This window comes from Trachypithecus francoisi, unplaced genomic scaffold, assembly GCF_009764315.1.
Source record: "Trachypithecus francoisi isolate TF-2019V2 unplaced genomic scaffold, Tfra_2.0 Lachesis_group12, whole genome shotgun sequence".
In the NCBI taxonomy this organism is placed as follows: domain Eukaryota; kingdom Metazoa; phylum Chordata; class Mammalia; order Primates; family Cercopithecidae; genus Trachypithecus; species Trachypithecus francoisi.
Genome location: NW_022681457.1, coordinates 99,602,692 through 99,624,867, shown reverse-complemented (window position 1 = coordinate 99,624,867; position 22,176 = coordinate 99,602,692). Strand labels below are relative to the sequence as shown.

The window sequence follows — 22,176 nt, the reverse complement described above, 5'->3', positions numbered from 1 at the left end:
TAAACAAAGGTGACCGTTTTACTTCTAGGGATCTACAAATGGGATGCATTTCAAACACTTCTTGTTGTAATAAAGCATAACAATTGCCTTGAAAATTGTGGGTTAATTGCTTTTTTTTTTTTTTTGAGACGAGGTCTCACTCGCCCGGGCTGGAGTGTGGTGGGACCCTCACGGCTCACTGCAGCCCAGGCTCCCGAAGAGCTGAACTACAGGCATGCACCACCACGCTAATTTTTAAAATTTTTTAGCCACGGAATCTAACTGTGTTGTCCAGGCTGGTCTCCAACTCCTGGGCTCAAGCGATTCTCCCGCCTCAGTCTCCCAAAGTGCTGGGATTACAGGCGTGAGCCACTTTGCCCAGCCTATACATTTCTTTTTTTTTTTTTTTTTTTTTTTTTTTGAGACGGAGTCTTGCTCTGCCGCCCAGGCTGGAGTGCAGTGGCCGGATATCAGCTCACTGCAAGCTCTGCCTCCCGGGTTTACGCCATTCTCCTGCCTCAGCCTCCCAAGTAGCTGGGACTACAAGCGCCCGCCACCTCGCCCGGCTAGTTTTTTGTATTTTTTTAGTAGAGACGGGGTTTCACCGTGTTAGCCAGGATGGTCTCGATCTCCTGACCTCGTGATCCACCCGTCTCGGCCTCCCAAAGTGCTGGGATTACAGGCTTGAGCCACCGCGCCCGGCCGCCTATACATTTCTTTACAAGTACATTTTGACAAAAGCCACTTTCTTTAGAGGGAGATACAAACTCACTCATCTCTTATTCATCTTCATCCCACATGTCCGCATTTCATCCACATCTCCTGAGGATGCATCATGATGGATGTAGTTCTTAAACAGTTTCTTTCTAAATCTCAAAACAGTGAAGATACAATGCCCATCCATCAGAAACTTTTGCCGAAAGTTCTCATAAAGCTGTGTGAGTGGACCGAAAAATAACACGAGGCCGGGCGCGGTGGCTCACGCTTGTAATCCCAGCACTTTGGGAGGCCGAAGCGGGTGGATCACCTAAGGTCAGGAGTTCGAGACCAGCCTGGCCAACATGGCAAAACCCTATCTCTACTAAAAATGCGAAAATTAGCCGGGCATGGTGGCAGGCGCCTGTAATCCCAGCTACTCAGGAGGCTGAGGCAGGAGAATTGCTTGAACCTGAGAGGCGGAGGTTGCAGTGAGCCGAGATGGTGCTATTGCACTCCAGCTTGGGTAACAAAAGCAAAACTCCATCTCAAAACAAATAATAATAATAACACGAGTTTCACATTTGACAAGTATAAAAATGATGTGTTAGGGGAACTAAAGTTAAACTATGCTTATGATACAGTCTTGAGTTCTTGGTTATGAATAGCAAAGGATGGAATGAGTCTCTGTAGACAGTTCATTGTATCAGTCAATGTGTGCCTAAAAAATGGTGACCAGAAAAATCCTAATTTTTTTTTTTTTTTTTTAAGACAGTCTCGCTCTAGCGCCAAGGCTGGAATGCAGTGGTGTGATCTTGGACTCACTGCAGCCTCTGCATACTGGGTTCACACGATTCTTGTGCCTCAGTCTCCTGAGCATCTGGGTTTACAGACGTGCATCATCACGCCAGCTAACTTTTTTTGTATTTTTAGTAGAGATTGGGTTTTGCCATGTTGGCCAGGCTGGTCTCGAAATCCTGACCTCAAGTGATCTGCCTGCCTTGGCCTCCCAAAGTGCTGGGATTACAGGCATGAGCCACTGTGCCCAGCAAATCCTGGATGTTAACAGGATTTTGGAAACAGTGGGAAACATGACTTAGCCCTGGTGCAGAATGCTGGTGTATTTGTCTCAAAAACATATGTGGTCTACCCGAGTTAAAGTCTGCAAAGGACGTCACCTTCCTTTATTTCTCTAAACACTATTCTCTGAGCGTCTATCCACTCACCTAATTAAAAAAATTCAACTTGAGTTATTAGAACATCTAGCACTGAATTTGTAGGCTAATTTAGGTAGAAATAACATCTATACAATAGCAAATCTTCCCATCTAAGAATGTGACAATGTTGTAACCAAGCGAGTTATAGAGAAACGTCACATTTTGAGAAAAATTATGGAGTCCTTTATTAGCCGGTGACCAAGAGACAGCTAGCACTCAAAATTCTCTCGGTCCCAAAGAAGGGGCTAGATTTTCTTTTATACTAAGGTCTAAATAGGGGAGGGGGGTTTAACTGAAGCAATTTTACAGAAGCAGAATAGGCAAAAAGGTTTTAAAAATTAATTGGTTATAGAAGCAGTTACAAAAAATAAACAGTTCCAGGTACAGGGGCTTAAACTATCACTAAGAGACAAATGCAGGGGCTTTAGGTATCTTCCACCAAGCACATTCCCAGGAGCTGCTGGTACAGCCTGCTTCAATATCTTATCAGCAGGTGCATTCTTGGATGTAATTGGAGTCAGCTTGCACTAGCTTTTCCCTTAAAGGGGGACAAAGGGGGCTGCAAGTAAAGAAACTAAAATGGAGTCTGTCCGGCTCTCGGTTAAAACAAGGTAGGGTATCACAACAAGCTTTAAGTGTGCCATTTAAGTTGGGGTTTTTTGTTTATGTCCTTCATTATGGTAGGCAAACCAATCGCCTCCCAGACATGTCCATTCCCTAATTTCCTGGAACCTGTGAATATGTTACCTTAAGGTAGCAAAAGGCATTATGCAGATGTAATTAAGGTTAGGGATATGGAAATGAGATTATCCTGAAGTATCTGGGTAGGTCCAATCTAATCTCAGGAGAGAGTCAAAGCATGAGAAGAATTCCATGCCCTGTTGCTTCTTTTGAAATGTAGGGCCGGGCGCAGTGGCTCACGCCTGTAATCCCAGCACTTTGGGAGGCCAAGGCAGGCGGATCACCAGGTCAGGCATTTGAGATCAGCCTGGCCGACATGGTGAAACCCTGTCTCTACTAAAAATGCAAAAGTTAGCCGGGAGAGGTGGTGTGCGCCTGCAATCCCAGCTACTTGGGAGGTGGAGGCAAGAGAATCACTTGAATCCGGGAGGCGAAGGTTGCAGTGAGCCGAGATCACACCACTACACTTCAGCCTGGGCAATAGAGCGAGACTCTGTCTCAAAGAAAAAAATAATTAAAAAAAAAAAAAAGAAAAAGAAATGTAGGGGCTTTGTGCAAGGGCAGGGAGAGTACTCTAGGGGCTAATGGTGGGTTCCAGCTGACAGCCAGGAAACAGACCTCAATCCTACATCATAGAACTGAATTCGGCCAACACCTGGATGAGCAAGTGTGGGGATCTTCCCCTAGAGCCTTCAAAAACAATCAAAATGTGGCTGACACCTTGACTCCAACCTGGTGAGACTCCTCACCTGTAGAACTATGAGATATTAAATTTGCGTTGTTTTAAGCCACTCACATTGTGATTATTTATTTCCACAGCAGTAGGAAAATAAAACATTCAGTAGAATTTGTAGTTTTCCTTTCTTCTTTTTTTTTGAGACGGAGTTTCACTCTGTTGCCCAGGCTGCAGTGTGATGGCGTAATTTTGGCTCACTGCAACCTCTGCCTCCTGGGTTCAAGCGATTCCCCTGCCTCAGCCTCCTCAGTAGCTGGGACTACAGGCGTGCACCACACCCAGCTAATTTTTGTATTTTTAGTAGAGACAGCGTTTCACCATGTTGGCCAGGCTGGTCTTGAACTGACCTCAAGTGATCCACCCGCCTCAGCCTCCCAAAGTGCTGAGATTACAGACATGAGCCACCACACCTGGCCTTTTTTTTTTTTTTTTTTTTTGAGACAAGGTCTTGCTTTTTTGCCTAGGCTGGAGTGCAGTGGTGCAGTCACAGCTCACTGCAGTCTCGACTTCTCAGGCTGAGGTGATCTTCCCAGCTCAGCTGCCTGAGTAGCTGGGACTACAGGCCTACACCACTATGCCCAGCTAATTTTATTAATTTTTTGTAGAGATGTATAAAAGCTAACAGTCATTCCCTAGAGGTATAGAATCCTCTAGAAGAGGTCTCCATCCTTCTTCCTCATATCTTAGAGATAAGCAATGTTAACATTTTAATGAGTGCCCTTCCACAGCTTTCTTGGACATGTCAAATATACCCATATATAGAATTTTTTTTTTTTTTTGAGACAGAATCTCACTCTCTTGCCCAGGCTGGAGTGCAGTGGTGCAATCTCGACTTACTGCCACCTCTGCCTTCCTGGTTCAAGTGATTCCCATGCCCCAGCCTCCCGAGCAGCTGGGAGTACAGGTGCACGCCACCACGCCTGGCTAATTTTTGTTGCTGTTGTTGTTTTGTGAGACAGTCTCACTCTCTCGCTCAGGCTGGAGTGCAGTGGCATGATCTCGGCTCACTGCAATCTCCCTCTCCCAGGTTCAAATGATTCTCGTGCCTCAGCCTCCCAAGTAGCAGGGATTACAGGCACATGCACCATACCCGGCTATTTTTTTTTTTTTTTTTCGGTAGAGACATGTTCTGTGTGGGGAGTGCGCAGGTAAAAGCAAACACACAGCACTCACAACAAGTGCGGATTGTGAAGTACTTTAGGTTTATTTAAGTATAAAAGAGAAGGTGCATTGAGCAAACAGCAGTGAGAAAAACAAAACAAAACAATCAGCGTATATACACTCACCAGATGATGGAGGATTCATCACCAGACCGGGAAGCAACAGCCTGCGTTCCAGAGTTGGCCACTGGTCCACGCACAGAGGAGGAGAGGTCTCATGCAGCTTCAGCATAGTCTGGGACCCTGACCATGTTTTTTTCACTAAATACAATGCTCCAGGAGTTTCCTCCAACGGTAGTGGGGGTCAGCTTAGCTCTTTCAGAAAGGATTAGAGGAGCACATCCAAAGTGTGAGAGCTACAAAGAGGAAAAAGTGCTCAGAGGAAAAAGCAGCTCTGAGTGATTTTGACACAGATGACATAGCTGTTGATCTTAGATCAGAGATTAGTTGAGATGAGACATCTCTGTTGTTAGGGCTGCTATAGAATCATAGCTACAGTCACCAGTAAAGCATTCAAGGCAATGAACAGATCAACAAACATGCCCGTTTTCAGATGTCCCAAGGAATTCCTGCTGCTGGGTGAACCATCACCCCATGGGAGCTCACTCCACTGTCTGCAATTACTGAGCCTTGGTATAAGTCAGCTGTTCTTCCTACTGCTCCTCTTAGTGATGGTTTCCTGGGTTGGTAGCTGTATTGTGGAAATACCAGGCTTGCAGTGCTACACAGGAGGCACCCTTGATAAACTTAACACATCTATTCCCTGCCATGCAGACCTAGTATGTGAAGATGCTATGTGTAATATTCATTAGGGAAGCCGATGACTCTGTCCCATTACAGCCACCATAGAGAGATGTTATGAATAGTTTTTTTTTTTTTTTGAGATGGAGTCTCTGTTGCCCAGAGTGGAGTGTGGTGGCATGGTCTCAGCTCACTGCAACCTCCGCCTCCCAGGTTCAAGTGATTCTCCTGCCTCAGCCTCCTGAGTAGCTGGGATTACAGGCGCCTGCCACCATGCCCAGGTAATTTTTTGTATTTTTAGTAGGGACAGGGTTTCACCATGTTGACCAGGCTGGTCTCGAACTCCTGACCTTGTGATTTGCCTGCTTCGGCCTCCCAAAGCACTGGGATCACAGGCGTGAACCACCGCACCCAGCCAAATAGTTCTGTATCACATCATTCAGCTTTTGGGGTGTCTACTCAAACTAGGGCAAGCAAAAGGACAACACACAAATCCAGATATGTATTTGCCAATGTTATTCTTGGTAAGTCATACAGGTGCAATTACTGGTGGTGTCACTAAAACGGAAGAACCGATTGGTGCCTCTGTGTAATTGAGAATGAGACAGTCATGTCCGTGCCTAATGGCCACCTGTATTGCTTGAGAACTGCTCTACTTTGCACAAAATATAACTCCTCCATGCACACTTTTGCTCACAGGGTGTTGCTACTCAGTCAGATGAGCCATCTCAACCATACCCGCCTTAACATCAGAGGAACCGTTATTAACCATATATGGATTATGTTACACAAACTTCACAGGGAATTTAACTTCGGTGATGGCACAGTCATGGGCAATGGAATAACTGGAGAATATCAACTGGGTCCAGGACAGAAAAAGGAGAAATACTACAGAAGGCTATGTTACTGATGCTGTAAGAGGTTTCTTTTTTGAAGGTTATATGCAGTCTACTTTCTGTCCTGCTCCCCCAAATCCTTTCACAGCCTCTACCTGATCATACTTAATTTTTGCAACTTCGACTCAACAACCAAATGATCACAGGTCATGTCTTGGGAGATTTAGCACTTGTATGGCCCTGTGAAAAGATTAGTTGTTTGATCCTCATCCTGACAACAAATAACCTTTACTTCAAGGTACAATGCAATGAAGCCATTATTTTTACAACCAGTGAAATGGGATCTTATAGAGCAGCAGTCCCAACCCTTTCAGTAGCAGGGACCAGTTTCATAGAAGACCGTTTTTCCACAGTCGGGGGTGCGGGCGTTGTTCTGGGATGATTGAAGTGCATTACATGTATTTTGCACTTTATATTATTATTACATTGTAATATATAATAAAAGTTATACAACTTGCCATAATGTAGAATCAGTGGGAGCCCTGAGCTTGTTTTCCTGCAACTAGACGGTCCCATCTGAGGGGATGGGAGACAGTGACAGATCATTAAGTACTAGATTGTCATAAGGAGTGGCCATCTAGATCCTCTCATGCACAGAGTTCGCTCCTGTGGGAATCTGATGCTGTAGCTGATGTGATGAAAGGTGGAGCTCAGGCAGTAATGCAAGCGATGGGGAACGGCTGTGAATACAGATGAAGCTTCACTCACCCACCGCCTGCCTCCTGCTGTGCGTGCCGCCTGGTTCCTAACAGGCCACAAACAGGGAGTTGGAGACCACCTTTCATTGGTGAAGGGGGATACATATCAATGCTTTGGGCCAATAAAACGAATGTGCTCAGAGTAACCAGCTCTGAACGTTGCTCCCATGTTCAGCAACTGTTTCATTAAATGCTATTAATGGCTAAGTTTTTCCTGAAAGTCTTCCATCAGGATCTTTTTTTTTTTTTTTTTTTTTTTTTAAGACACAGAGTCTCTGTTGTCCAGGCAGGAGTGCCAGTGGCGCCATCCTAGCTCACTGCAGCCTCAAATTCCTAGGCTCAAACGATCCTCCCGCCTCAGCCTACTGAGTAGCTAGGACTACAGGCATGCGCCACTACACCTGACTAATTTTTATAGAGTTTTTGGTAAAGTCCATATAGCCCAGGCTGGTCTCAGACTCCTGGCCTCAGGTAAGATCCTCCATCCCGGTCAGCTAAGGTACTGGGATTATATATAGGCATGAGCCACCATGCTGGGTCCCATTGATTTGTTGTTGTTATTAGACAGAGTCTCACTCAGTCACCCAGGATGGAGTGCAGTGGTGTGATCACAGCTCACTACAGCCTCAACCTCCTGGGTTCCAGTGATCCTCCCCCCTCAGCCCCCGCCAGTAGCTGGTACTACAGGCACACACCACCATGCCCAGCTAATTTTTTTTGTATTTTTTGTAGAGATAGGGTTTCACCATGTTGCCCAGGCTAATCTTGAACTCCTGGGCTCAAATGATCCTCCAGCCTTGGCCTCCCAGAATGCTAGGATTACAGGTGTGAGCCACCATGCCTGGCTGCCCCATCAAGATCTCACAGGAAGCCCTCATGTGCTTGACTTCTTGTATTTTGCTATTGGACCTAAATCTGACTTCTCTGGAATGCATCAGGCATGTCACAATGAGTCCAGTCACTTGAACAGTTCTTTAGGGCATGTCAAGTTACCTTTACTTGCTTTCCTCAGTCCACTAGACTGGTTTCTGGATTTGGCCTTTTGGGCAGCCTGGCTTGGAGGGTTATTATGCTTTGTAACCTGAACCTTCACTGGGAGCCAAAGCCACATGCTGCTTTAAGTTGTATTACTTTTACCGCTATGGTATTTTTATTCCTAAAGTGGCACTGCTAGGTCGAAGGAGCTGGGTCATTAATACATTGCAGTATTGCCTTCCAAAAAGGTTGTCACAACAATGTATGGGAATGCCTTCTTGATCTCCCAGACAGGTTTTCCCCCAGTTATAGGTTCTCTTGCTTTCCTGTACCTCCTATTTTTAGCATTTATCACACTTGTAATTAAATAATTAAAGTTTTAATTGATTTCTAATGCATTTCCTCTCAGAATATAAATTACATAAGGACAGAAACTTGTTCTTACTCTAACCCAGCATTCCAGACAGTGTATTTCATTTGGCATTCAATTGGTGTTTACTGAATGAACAAATGAAAAAGAATCTCACGTAGGTCTTAAGGGAACAGGAAGAGGGAAAGTAATATTTTAGAGAGAAACAAAAGTCTTAGCAAACTTGGAATTAGAAATGCCCATTTTAGAATTTGGGGATAGAAGATAAATAGCTTGACTAGAGCAAAGGGTTTATTGTGGAGAATTTTGGAAAATAAAGCTGGAGATGTAGGATTTTTTTTTGAGTCAGGGTCTCACCCTGTTGCCCACGTTGAGTGAAATGGTGCAGTCATGGCTCACTACAGCCTCAACCTCCCAGTCTCAAGTGATCCTCCCACCACCTCAGCCTCCCAAGTAGCTGAGGCTACAAGCACACGTCACCATGCCCAGCTAATTTTTTGTTGGTGGTGGTATTTTTTGTAGAGACAAGGTTTCTCCATATTGCCCAGGCTGGTCTGGAACTCCTGGGCTCAAGTGATCTGCCCACCTCAGTTTCCCAAAGTGTTGGGATTACAGGCGTGACCCACCATACCTGGCCCGGAGAAATAGATTTGAGGCAGACCGTAGTGAGACATGAATGTGAACATCTACTTATGAAGCAGCAGGATCCTCATTCATCAGAAATAATCTATCTCCTAAAAGCTGACTGAATACACTGAGATGGCAAGCAGCTTTACCTACCTGGATGGGAGGAAAGAAAACGCTTGCAGGATTTGGGGGCAGAGTGTTCCAAAGGCTTTTAACCTTTAACATATGCTTTGCTTAAACAAATACCTAAAACACTTACACTACAAAAATGCATAATCTCACAATGTATTTATTTATTTTTTTGAGACGGAGTCTCGATCTGTTGCCTAAGCTGGAGTATAGTGGCACAATCTTGGCTCGCTGCAATCTCTGCCTCCCAGGTTCTAGTGATTCTCCTGCCTCAGTCTCCTGAGTAGCTGGGATTACAGACGTGCACCACCATGCCGGCTAATTTTTGTATTTTTTGTAGAGACTAGGTGTCACAATGTTGGCCAGGCTGGTCTCGAGCTCCTGACTTTTTGATCCGCCTGCCTGGGTCTCCCAAAGTGCTGGGATTACAGGCGTGAGCCACCGTGCCCAGCCGGCATCTAGCGTTCTCATGGGAGAAGGCTTTTTGGAAGGCCCTGGCATTGCGTTTGTGAGACTGGCTCCTGCTGTCCTCCTCTCAGAGCTGTCTGAGGTTTCTGTTCCTACGACATAAAGAATTAGTTCCAATTATTCTCTCAGTAGGTTCAAAACCTAAAACTTTTTATCTACAGAATGAATAAGAATATTGCTTTATGTAATAAAAACTCATTTAAACTTTTAATATTCAGTCATTATACCAAGTACTTTCAGTATTTAAGCATAAGAATTTTCTTTCTGGAACCAAACAATGAAATAAATATCTCTTTAAAAAAAACTTTGCATTTGTACTATGATATAAGTTTGGTATCATAGGAGATTTGGCCTAGAAAACACTTTGTCATTTTAGAGGTGTTATCCAATGTTCTGCGCAGACGCTGGAGTCACAGAAAATGGAGTTGAATCCTTTCTCTGCCACTCTTTGAGGAGAATCTCACCATTTATTATGCACTGTAGAACACAACAATAAAATACAGCTATGTACCACATAACAACATCTTGGTCAACAACAGACTGCATATATGATGGTGGTCACCCAGTAAGCTAAGGTTAATTTATTATTATTCCTTTTTTTTTTTTTTGAGATGGAGTCTTACTCTGTCACCCAGGCTAGAGTGGAATGGCACCATCTCGGCTCACTGAACCTCTGCCTCCTAGTTTCAAGCGATTCTCCTGCCTCAGCCTCCCAAGTAGCTGGGATTACAGGCACCTACCACATTTGGCTAATTTTTTGTACTTTTAGTAAAGATGGGGTTTCACCATGTTGGCCAGGCTGATCTCAAACTCCTGACCTCAAGTGATCCGCCCACCTCAAAGTGCTGGGATCAGAGGCCTGAGCCACTGTGCCCGGCCTTGTTTGCTTTTTTAACAGATAACAGTATGCTCATAGAAACTGCTTTGACATGACTGCAATCATGTGTTTCATAGACCCTTAATTTACCATTAGAGTCTTCAGATGTTATAATTTTTTTTTTTTTTTTTGAGATGGAGTATCACTCTGTCACCAGGCTGGAGTTCAGTGCCACAATCTCAGCTCACTGCAACCTCTGCCTCCCAAGTTCAAGCGATTCTCCTGCCTCAGCCTCCCGAGTAGCTGGGACTACAGGCACGCGTTACCACACCCGGCTAATTTTTGCATTTTTAGTTGAGACGGGGTTTCACCATGTCGGCCAGGATCTGCCCGCCTTGGACTCCCAAAGTGCTGGGATTACAGGTGTGAGCCACCATGCCTGGCCTATACTTCCCTTTTTGAATACCATTTGGTGTTTTGAAGAATTAACAGCTTTGTGAACGTGGCAGTGCTTGTGATTCAGGCTTCCACTGAGACCAAGGGCAGAACCTGATCGCAGGACAACAGATGGACAGTGTGTGGCAGTGTTTAAATGTTCTTCTGAAAGCTGATACCACAGCTCTCTGTGCACTGATTGCATATGCATCCCAAGATTATATTATTGTTTTCTATTGCTATGTGTCACGCTTTGCCAAACAGGATGTGGAAGATGAATAAGCAGTTTCCTTAGCTACTTCTTAACAATTGGTCAAAATGAACTCCATTGCTTAAGAAAAGCATAAACACCATTTAGTCACTGAATATAGCTGTATGTATGATTGTTACTATGGGAAATCTTGTTTTGCCAATTTTCTTTGAAAATTCTGGCAGACCAAGGTTCTTTTTGTTTACATAATACTTGAAAAATAAAAATGAGCAAGCTAAACAAACTACCAAGTTTTCACTTACATAAATGTAGTTGCATACAGAAAATGTGACTGTGAATTTATTTCTCTAGGACTTTTAAACTATAAGCATTATTTGCATGAAAGAGGACCAATTATCAATTACAAACTCACAAAATTTTATAGATTTTTTTTTTCCTACACAGCACATAAAACAGAATTTGAAGCCTCCCTCCAAACACAGGGGAAGGAGGTTGTATGTACATCCTCATTGTCTTTCACATTCTAAGGTGGTACCACTCAGTGATTGAAATCCTTAAGCATTGTATTAGTCTGCTTGGGCTACCACAATAGCAGCTTAAACTGTTGTTAAGCCACTCAGACTTAAATAACAGAAATTTCCTTTGTAATTCTGGACGCTGGAAGTTCAAGGTGTCGGCAAGGTTGGTTTCTGGGTGACATCTCTCTTTCTGTCTTGCAGATGGCTGCCTCCTCCCTGCGTCCTCATATGGCCTGTCCTCTGCTTTTACACTTCTGGTGTCTCTTCTTTTTTTTTTTTTTTTTTGAGACAGAGTCTCACTCTGTCACCAGGCTGGAGTCCAGTGGTCTGATCTTGGCTCACTGCAACCTCTGCCTCCCGGGTTCAAACAATTCTCCTGCCTCAGCCTCCTGAGTAGCTGGGACTACAGGTGCCCGCCACCACAACCAGCTAATTTTTTGTAATTTTAGTAGAGAGGGGGTTTCACCGTGTTAGCCAGGATGGTCTCCACCTCCTGACCTCGTGATCCGCCTGCCTTGGCCTCCCAAAGTGCTGGGATTACAGGTGTGAGCCACTGAACCTAGCCAATTTCTTTTTTTTAAAATTATTATACTTTAAGTTCTAGGGTACATGTGCACAACTTGCAGGTTTGTTACATATGTATACATGTGCCATGTTGGTGTGCTGCACCCATTAACTGGTCATTTACAATAGGTATTTCTCTTAATGCCATCCTTCCCCTCCCTGCACTCCACAACAGGTCCCGTGTGTGATGTTTCCTGCTCTGTGTCAAAGTATTCTCATTGTTCAATTCCCACCTATGAGTGAGAACGTGCAGTGTTTGGTTTTCTGTCCTTGCGATAGTTTGCTCAGAATGATGGTTTCCAGCTTCATTTATGTCCCTACAAAGGACGTGAAATCCTTTTTTATACCTGCATAGTATTCCATGTGTGTATGTGCCATATTTTCTTTTTTTTTTTTTTTTTTGAGACGGAGTCTGGCTCTGTTGCTTAGGCTGGAATGCAGTGGTGCACTCTCGGCTCACTGCAACCTCCGCCTCCCGGGTTCCAGCAATTCTCCTGCCTCAGCCTCCCAAGTAGCTGAGATTACAGGCTCCTGGCATCACGCCGGACCAATTTTTGTAGTTTCAGTAGAGATGGGGGTTTCACCATGCTAGCCTTGCTGATCCTGAACTCCTGACCTCAGATAATCCACCCACCTCAGCCTCCCAAAGTGCTGGGACTACAGGCTTGAGCCACTACGCCCAGCCATGTGCCATATTTTCTTAATCCAGTCTATCATTGATGGACATTTGGGTTGGTTCCAGGTCTTTGCTATTGTGAATAGTGCTGCAATAAATATACGTGTGCATGTGTCTTTATAGCAGCATGATTTATAATCCTTTGGGTATATACCCAGTAATAGGATGGCTGGGTCAAATGATATTTCTAGTTCTAGATCCTTGAGGAACTGGCACACTGTCTTCCACAATGGTTGAACTAGTTTACAGTCCCACCAATAGTGTAAAAGCGTTCCTATTTCTCCACATCCTCTCCAGCACCTGTTGTTTCCTGACTTTTTAATGATCGTCATTCTTACTGGTATGAGATGGTATCTCATTTCGGTTTTGATTTGCATTTCTCTGATGGCCAGTGATGATGAGCATTTTTTCATGTGTCTGTTGGCTGCATAAATGTCTTCTTTTGAGAAGTGTCTGTTCATATCCTTCGCCCACTTTTTGATGGGGTTGTTTGATTTTTTCTTGTAAATTTATTTAAGTTCTTTGTAGATTCTGGATATTAGCCCTTTGTCAGATGGGTAGATTGTAAAAATTTTCTCCCATTCTGTAGGTTGCCTGTTCACTCTGATGGTAGTTTCCTTTGCTGTGCAGAAGCTCTTTTGTTTAATTAGATCCCATTTGTCAATTTTGGCTTTTGCTGCCATTGCTTTTGGTGTTTTAGACATGAAGTCCTTGCCCATGCCTATGTCCTGAATGGTACTACCTAGGTTTTCTTCTAGGGTTTTTATGGTATTAGGTCTAACATTTAAGTCTCTAATCCATCTTGAATTAATCTTCGTATAAGGAGTAAGGAAAGGATCCAGTTTCAGCTTTCTACTTATGGCTAGCCAATTTTCCCAGCACCATTTATTAAATAGGGAATCCTTTCCCCATTTCTTGTTTCTCTCAGGTTTGTCAAAGATCAGATGGCTGTAGATGTGTGGTATTATTTCTGAGGACTCTGTTCTGTTCCATTGGTCTATATCTCTGTTTTGGTACCAGTACCATGCTGTATTGGTTACTGTAGCCTTGTAGTATAGTTTCAAGTCAGATAGCGTGACGCCTCCAGCTTTGTCCTTTTGACTTAGGATTGTCTTGGCAATGTGGGCTCCTTTTTGGTTCCATGTGAACTTTACAGCAGTTTTTTCCAGTTCTGTGAAGAAAGTCATTGGTAGCTTGATGGGGATGGCATTGAATCTATAAATAACCTTGGGCAGTATGGCCATTTTCACAATATTCATTCTTCCTATCCATGAGCATGGTATGTTCTTCCATTTGTTAGTGTCCTCTTTTATTTCACTGAGCAGTGGTTTGTAGTTCTCCTTGAAGAGGTCCTTGACATCCCTTGTAAGTTGGATTCCTAGGTAGTGGTTTCTTTTTCTTTTGCTGTGCAGAAGCTCTTTAGTTTACTTAGATCCCATTTGTCTATTTTGGCTTGAGCCACCGCGCCCGGCGCCAATTCTATTTCAACTAACTATAATAGCTATGTCTATTGAGCACTCAAGTGTGTTCTAGAAACTGTCCCTGATTCTGGGGATATATCCAGGAATGAACTGTAGCCCCTGTTATTAAGTAATTTGTAGTCTGACTAAACCATTAGAAATTCAAAAAATAGCTACTTTTGGCTGTTATGGTAGCCCAAGCAGACTAATACAACACTTAAGGATTTCAATCACTGAGTGGTAGCACCTTAGAATGTGAAAGACAATGACGATGTACATACCTTGCAGAATAAAATCCTGCAAGATTCTCATGCTGTAGCTCCTGGCTACCTCCCCAGGAGTTAGATCACTTATCCCTATCTCCCTGGCCCACCCTTCTCTGTCACATGGCTTCTTTGCTGACCCTGATACACACCACACTTGTCCTCTCTACCTGGAAGTTGTATACTCTATACCCATAAGGCTCACTTCTTCACTTCATTCAAGTCTCTGCTCAGATGTTACTTCTTCAGAGAGCCCTTCCTTCACACACTATCTTGCATAGCAGCCTCCCCTACAAGTTGTCTTCTTTCTCCTTAACTTTTTTTTTTTTTTTTTTTTTGAGACGGAGTCTTGCTCTGCCACCCAGGCTGGAGTGCAGTGGCCGGATCTCAGCTCACTGCAAGCTCCGCCTCCCGGGTTTACGCCATTCTCCTGCCTCAGCCTCCCGAGTAGCTGGGACTACAGGCGCCCGCCTCGTCGCCCGGCTAGTTTTTTGTATTTTTAAGTAGAGACAGGGTTTCACCGTATTAGCCAGGATGGTCTCAATCTCCTGACCTTGTGATCCGCCCGTCTCGGCCTCCCAAAGTGCTGGGATTACAGGCTTGAGCCACCACGCCCGGCCCCTCTCCTTAACTTTTGTGATGGTTAATTTTAGGTGAAGAGAATGGCATGAACGGGGAAGCAAAGCTTGCAGTGAGCTGAGATCGTGCCACTGCTCTCCAGCCTGGGTGACAGAGCAAGACTCCATCTCAAAAAAAAAAAAAAAAAAAAGTTAAAGTTCTAGTAATCAAGAAAGTCCAGTTCAATTTGGTTGCCCTTTTCTGATGACATTTTTTTGAGTTCTAAAACAATCTTCTTTCCAAAGAGTCATTTTTTTTTGCTGTATGAGCTTTTGTCACAACTTACACATAATATCAAATAACTCAGGTGCAGTTAGTGTATCCTTTTCTATGCTCCTTATAACTTCTTCAAAGATCATCAAGCAGTTCTGGACAAAAGGCATATATATTTCTGTTGTACTATAATCTTGTTTCTTCATTCTCATCCTTGATGTATTCCCAAATTAGAGAAGAATACTCTTCTTTTCCCATATTTTGAAAATAAGACTTGATGGCAGGCCAACATTTTAACATCTTTTCTATGGCCAGTAACAACGATAGCCATCTTGTAGGCACATGTTGAAGGATTCTATTTTCATTTCGACAAAGTCAAAAACCTCGGCCGGGCGCGGTGGCTCAAGCCTGTAATCCCAGCACTTTGGGAGGCCGAGACGGGCGGATCACGAGGTCAGGAGATTGAGACCATCCTGGCTAACACGGTGAAACCCCGTCTCTACTAAAAATACAAAAACTAGCCGGGCGAGGTGGCGGCGCCTGTAGTCCCAGCTACTCGGGAGGCTGAGGCGGGAGAATGGCGTAAACCCGGGAGGTGGAGCTTGCAGTGAGCTGAGATCCCGCCACTGCACTCCAGTCCAGGCGACAGAGCGAGATTCTGCCTCAAAAAAAAAAAAAAAAACCTCATGAAGTGTCTCTGCATGTTTTGAGGAAACTGAAAAGCAACCCAAAACTTTGATTGTGAAAGCCTCAGTATCACAGGAAAGCAAATCACAGCCCCTTTTAGCAGTCTTGTATACCAGTTGTGCAGGCCGTTTAGCAGGTAAAACCTTTTCTTTTTCTGTGGGGAGAAGTTTGTAGACTGAATGGAACTTGCCAAAATTTACATTTGCACTGTCTGCTGAATATGCAGATAGGTGAGCAAAGTCTAGTTTGTATTTGGACATGCTATCATTAATTGTTTATGTTTTCTGAGGTTTCATAAAAATTTTCATAGAAATCAAGAAGGCAACTTGAAACTCCACTTTTCAAATCAAAGTACCTAAGAGCTAGGGGGAACACTTTTGTATTGCCATGATTCGACACATTACTTGCTATCCTGTAGAAAGCATGATTATTGGTGAGATCTGACAGGATCAGTTCTACACTGTAAGGGCCAGCACGTCTGTTACCAAAATCTCCCCTTTTTTTCACCCACAGGATATTTTAGTTACAACCTCTGAATCAGGAAATGTAACTTCACTCAGTTTCATAGAGCAATCAAGGGAAGGATAGGATAATGCATGGCCAGTTGTCTGGTATACCCAAGCTAATTTGCTAGTTCATCAGCTGTTATTTTCTCTTTCTTTTTTTTTTTTTTTTTTTTCTGAGACAGAGTTTCACTCTGGCTGGAGTGCAGTGGTGCAATCTCGGCTCACTGCAACCTCTGCCTCCTGGGTTCAAGTGATTCTCGTGCCTCAGCCTCCCCAGTAGGTAGCTGGGATTACAGGTGTGCACCACCACACCTGGCTAATTTTTGTATTTTTGGTAGAGACAGGGTTTTGCCAGGTTGGCCAGGCTAGTCTTAAACTCCTGGCCTCAAGTGATCCACCCGCCTCAGCCACCCAAAGTGCTGGGATAATACGTATGGGTCACCATGCCTAGCCTTTTTTTCTTTCTTTTTTTTTGAGACAGAGTCTCGTTCTGTCACCCAAGCTGGTGTGCAGTAGCAGTGGCACAATCTTAGCTCACTGCAACTTCCGCCTCCCAGGTTCAACTGATTCTTGTGCCTCAGCCTCCTGAGTAGCTGGGATTATAGGCAGGGGCCACCACACCCAGCTAATTTTTATATTTTTAGTAGAGAGCAGGTTTCACCATGTTGACCAGGCTAGTCTTGAACTCCTGGCTTCCGGTGATCTGCCTGCCTCGGCCTCCCAAAAGTGCTGGGATTACAGGCGTGAGCCACCGTGCCCCACCAGCAGCTGCTATTTTCGATTGACCATTGGTGTCATTTTGGGAAATGAAAACACTTTGAATTGATTCAAAAGTACTTGATTGTCTCATCCTAGACTTGTTAGATTCAATGTCTGTATGTTTTTTCACATCCCCTTCTCCACCATGCCCAACCACAAATTCTTTTCTGCATATTGTGCAGTATGCTCTGTTTGGGTTGCTTACCTCCCTAATCCAGCTGTATATGTCCTTCCATCTGTCATTAAAATAACATAGCCGTTTAGCCTTTTTTTTGGTATTGTCTAGGTCATACTGGCGTTGGTATTATACTTGTCATGAGTTTCATTATCTGAACTCTAAGAAAACATGGTCACAATTCACAAAGTTTACTGTCTATCTACATACAAAGCACACAGTTGACTGTTAACACTCAAGATTAGGACTTACACTGTACATACTTAGAACTTAAAATTGCTCTGAGAGTATGTAACAATGGATGATCCATTATTGTGGACCACAAGTCATAGCTGCCAATTCAGAGGTTAACAGAAGGCAGACAATCGCCATATTCACTTAAGGGTTGTCTTCAGTCTCTTTTTGGGTGGGGGGAGGCACCATACAGTTTTTGTATTCCTCCCATCCCCAACTTTCCTCACTCATTGCTGAAAATCAGGACTTTTTGCACTCAGGAGTTTCCTAGAATGTGGGACTTTCAGGGACAGTTCCAGGCTCACCAAAAGTAAAGTTCATTCCCCTCCCATTTTCATGGGTGAGAGCCTGTTTACTATTTCCAGATCTGCTACTTTGACTTTAGCAAATTATAGTTAGCCTTTCTGAGAAGTATAGAAGTTAAATCAAATAAAAACTTTTAACCAGATCTTTTGGAAGGTTTTGTTTGGATACACCTGAAGTACTTACCTCGAACTTTGTGGCATATAGTACAGCTGTTGCAGTTTATTTCTTTAACGATAGGAACAGTTCTGAGACCATCTGGCAAGTCAGGGTTGGCTATTCCTAAAGATTTAGCTGGGCTGGCTTTTGCTATTTCTAGCAGCTCCATTTTATCTACAAAAGACAAACATTCATTAAGTCCCAAAAACGTAAAGAATGACAAATTAAGCATTTATCTTATTATGTTCACTCATGTTTATAAATATTTGACAATCATGTTAAGGCCAGTAAAGATAAAAAAGGGTAGGGGCAAAAAACACAAAGAGAAAGGAGAGTTAATATCTTTTCTCCCGCAGTCATTAGCTTATTAAAAGCTGAAATCAAGGTTTGTTTAAAGCTGCTCAGAGTTGGTAAATTAATGTTAAGTCATTAACAGGAATTTAAAAGGTTTCATTAAGAACTGCCTGCACTAGATTCCTCCATCCTGAGACATTAAACAACGACGATAAACCTCCTGAGGGGTAAGAACGCGTCCATTTAAAAATAGGCTATAGATTATACTATGTAGTTTTATCTACTAATCTGTTAATGCCCCCCCACCGAAAACAAACAAACAAAAAAACCAAAAGGGATATAAGTTTCATCCATCAAAGGAAACAACAGTCACCTTGGTTTCCATCCCACTCATATACTGCCGCCGTACATGTAAATCAGATGAACCTGCGCGTAGCTCTTAACGACAAGTGACCCACCTTTTTAACTTCAGTGAAAGGAGGTTCTGCTCCGCGACCTCTTCCTGGATCTCTCCCTCCACCCTCTGTGTTCTTTCGGGTGCACCATAGGGTCAAAGCCGCAGCAACGCCGTCTCTGTGTGATCGCATATGCCCTTCTGTAGCACGACCTTCCCCCGAGAGTGACCAGCTACCGGACAGGCACCACGGAGGGGTACCGAGCACCTCCCGGACCGGCGGCTGCTGGATCGCGAGTGCCTCCGCTAGGGAGACCGCACGTTGCCCCTGTGCTTCCTCCGGTGGCGCCTTCTGCAACGAGACCTCGACCCTGCTCCCTCTCCGGGGCTGGATCTGACTCCTCGACGGCGATTCCAGACGCGAGACCCAAACTGACGGCTTCCAGAAGAGGGGCGAGCCCGGCCACAAGTCGTTCACGTAGCTAACACATCGTTGCTTCTGGCTTCTTACCGTCCTCGCCTTTGTAAACGGTCACCTCCCGAAAACCCAGGCTCTCCACCAACAGTGGTTCTCAAGCGAGGCGATCTTCCCCGAGGGGGAGGGTATTTGGCAAAGTCTGGGGACATTTTTGGTTCACTGGGGCTGCTACTTGCATCCACCGGGTAGAGGTGAGGGATGCAGTTACACATTCTAAGCAGCACGGGACATTACCCTCCCCAACCCAGACAGAATGAGCCGGCCCAAAACGTCAGTAGTGCCCAGGCTGAGAAACCCTGCCTTAAACAAACAGCAAAGAAAGGCCAAGTCCCATAAGTGGGTCACCGCGCGGGGACTGGGGTCCACGGGACACCCCAGCCACACCGAGCCGGAAAGTCCCCGCCTCCTGGAGCTGAACCCGCCCCTCTCCCAGAGGTGGAACTGCGAGGGGGCGGGAACAGGCACGGAGAAAATAAACAAGACTAAAAAGTCCTGAGTAGCGCTGTGTGGCTGCAAACCGGAACCCACCTTTTGCACCACATGGGACCCGGCACTCTTCCTGCCACCCACACCTGAGACGGCTGGGGGGCCGACCCCAGTACTAGAAAACACTCGTCACCTCAATCAAGACGGGTACAAAGATCAACGGACGCCTTCCTTTAGAAAGCTCAGCACACAGAGCAACTTCCCACGCCTACCCTCGAAGGGCGTACTCCAAGCTAGCACTTCCGACGTCCAGCTGTGATCTCAGAGCTGCGGAGAGCCCCAGCGGCTAGCGCCCGGGCCTGCGCAGAAGCGTTGGCATGGTGGGCGTGGCTCCCTCCGGAGCCGGCGCCCCGCCCTCCGCCCCGTGTCCGCATGCGCGGCTGAGCCGCGGGGGTGGTACTGCTGCATCCGGGTGTCTGGAGACCGTGGCCGTTTTGTTTTCTTAGCTGAAACCGGGGAGTGAGGCGGGCAGGCGCGGCACTGCACCGGGGTCCGGAACCACTGCACGACTGGGCTGGACGTAAGTGTCGGGCGGGGAATGGGGGCAGGAGAGGAGCGGCTTCAAGGCTGGAGAGGCCTCGGAGCCGGGACCGTCTGATGGGCTGGTGCCCACAGTACAGGCTTGTTGCCGCCACCCTCCGGGAAGCCGCAGACCGGGGCTGAGCCTCCGCGGACCTCTCCTCTCCTGGGTCCTGCGGCGCCTGGAGAAGGCGACCGCGTCCAGACCCGCCAAGACGGAGACGGGACCGCGCCCTCCCCCAGGACATCCCAGGATCCGTGGAAATCCCCCGGTCCGCCACTTTACAGCTGGACAGGCCGAAGCCCCGAGAAAGGAGTGTGGCCCTTCCGGCTTCCTCAGCGAGGGGTGGCCGGCCTGAAGGTGGCTCCCCCATCTTCCAGCCGCGTCCCTCGAGACCTAAAATTCCCAGAGTTTGGAGGGCGGGGTCTGGCTTGAGCGTGCCAGTCGTCGTGCAAGAAAAATGGATTCGGGGCGGGGCCATTGGGATGAACCGAAAATAACACTTACTGGATTGCAGTTCTTCCCGGGGAGGAATCAAATGAGTGAATTTCCTAAATTGAACTTGTCCCAAAGGCATCTTAGCACTGGCTGTAATCATGTATTTTAATATTTAATTTTTAAAAGAAGTTAAAAAATGGGAGACGTTGCTCTTCTTTAGGGTGTCATGTTTTTGGACAATTATAATTGCTGGCTGCACAGTAACTTAAGGGACTCAAGTTCGCTGTAGGAATTTGGGTGTTCTCAAGTTATACGTATTTCAGGTTTTTTCATACTCTGAAATAGAGATATCATGGCTGTGTCTCAAGTCAGGTCTGTACAGCTCGGCTTACAGGAGTGTTTTATGTAATTTGTAAAGACAGTTTGGGTCGGCTATATTTAAATAGCAGCTGGATTTTTGTAATCTGAATTAATATTAATCACAATTTTGTACTTTCTTTTGGCTGGAAAAACCCTTTAGGATCAGAGATAGGGATATTAAAATCAAGTGAATGTTCTTTACATAGAAATGACACCAAAAGGCAGGCTTGCAGAAAGAAAAACAGTGAAGTGAATGAAGTGAAAGGAAATCATGTGGGTAGAGGTAAGAACGGCAGTGCAATGTTTAATTTCCTAATTTAGGTGTCATTTGAATCTGTACTTCTACATAGAGCCAAAGTTTATCACTTGTCTCTCTACTAATGTTAGTACTCCTAGACTGTAAACATGAAAGTCATCTAATAAGTTGGGAATCAAAATGATACAAAAGAGCTCTTGTGGATTAGTAACTAATTCAATACCTACTTAGAAATAATGGGATGTGACAGATTTTCAGGAGGAGGTCAACCAGTAGTTAAAATTTTTTCAATATTTGGAGACCCACCTTTGTTAATGTTGCTTAAATATATCCAAACCATTTATTTCTATTTATTTATTATTATTTTTGAGACAGAGTCTTGCTCTGTCGCCCAGGCTGGAGTGCAGTGGCACGATCTCGGCTCACTGCAACCTTCGCCTCCCAGGTTCAAGCGATTCTCCTGCCTCAGCCTCCCAAGTAGCTGGGATTACAAACATGCACCACCACACCCGGCTACTTTTTGTATTTTTAGTAGAGATGGGGTTTTGCCATGTTGGCCAGGCTGGTGTCAAACTCCTGACCTCAGGTGACCCACCTACCTCGGCCTCCCAAATTGCTGGGATTACAGGCGTGAGCCACCACGCCAGGTCCTCAAACCATTTTTTACATTAAAAAAGATACTAAATGAATCCAGATATTACTTTCGAAAGTTATAACGTGGAAATTCATCAAAAACTAAATCAAGGCCGGGCGCGGTGGCTCAAGCCTGTAATCCCAGCACTTTGGGAGGCCGAGACGGGTGGATCACGAGGTCAGGAGATCGAGACCATCCTGGCTAACACGGTGAAACCCCATCTCTACTAAAAATACAAAAACTAGCCGGGCAAGGTGGCGGGCGCCTGTAGTCCCAGCTACTCGGGAGGCTGAGGCAGGAGAATGGCGTAAACCCGGAGGCGGAGCTTGCAGTGAGCTGAGATCT

At 45.1% G+C, this 22,176-nt stretch overlaps 1 protein-coding gene and 1 long non-coding RNA gene across 2 annotated transcripts in view; one reads left to right on the top strand and one right to left on the bottom strand.

Moving 5' to 3' along the window:
- Positions 1–9,240: 9,240 nt before the first annotated feature.
- Positions 9,241–18,862, bottom strand: LOC117093099. Its single transcript, XR_004441030.1, has 3 exons — positions 18,724–18,862; positions 17,999–18,145; positions 9,241–9,465 (listed from the first exon to the last, which is right to left on the bottom strand). It is a non-coding gene; the product is annotated as an uncharacterized LOC117093099 (long non-coding RNA).
- Positions 18,863–19,985: 1,123 nt separating this feature from the next.
- TMEM50A (transmembrane protein 50A) overlaps positions 19,986–22,176 on the top strand; it is a 29,484-nt gene continuing 27,293 nt past the window's right edge. Inside the window, exon 1 of the mRNA XM_033227761.1 lies at positions 19,986–20,143. The gene's annotated coding sequence lies outside the window, so the exon portion shown is untranslated. The remainder of the gene's footprint in view (positions 20,144–22,176) is intronic.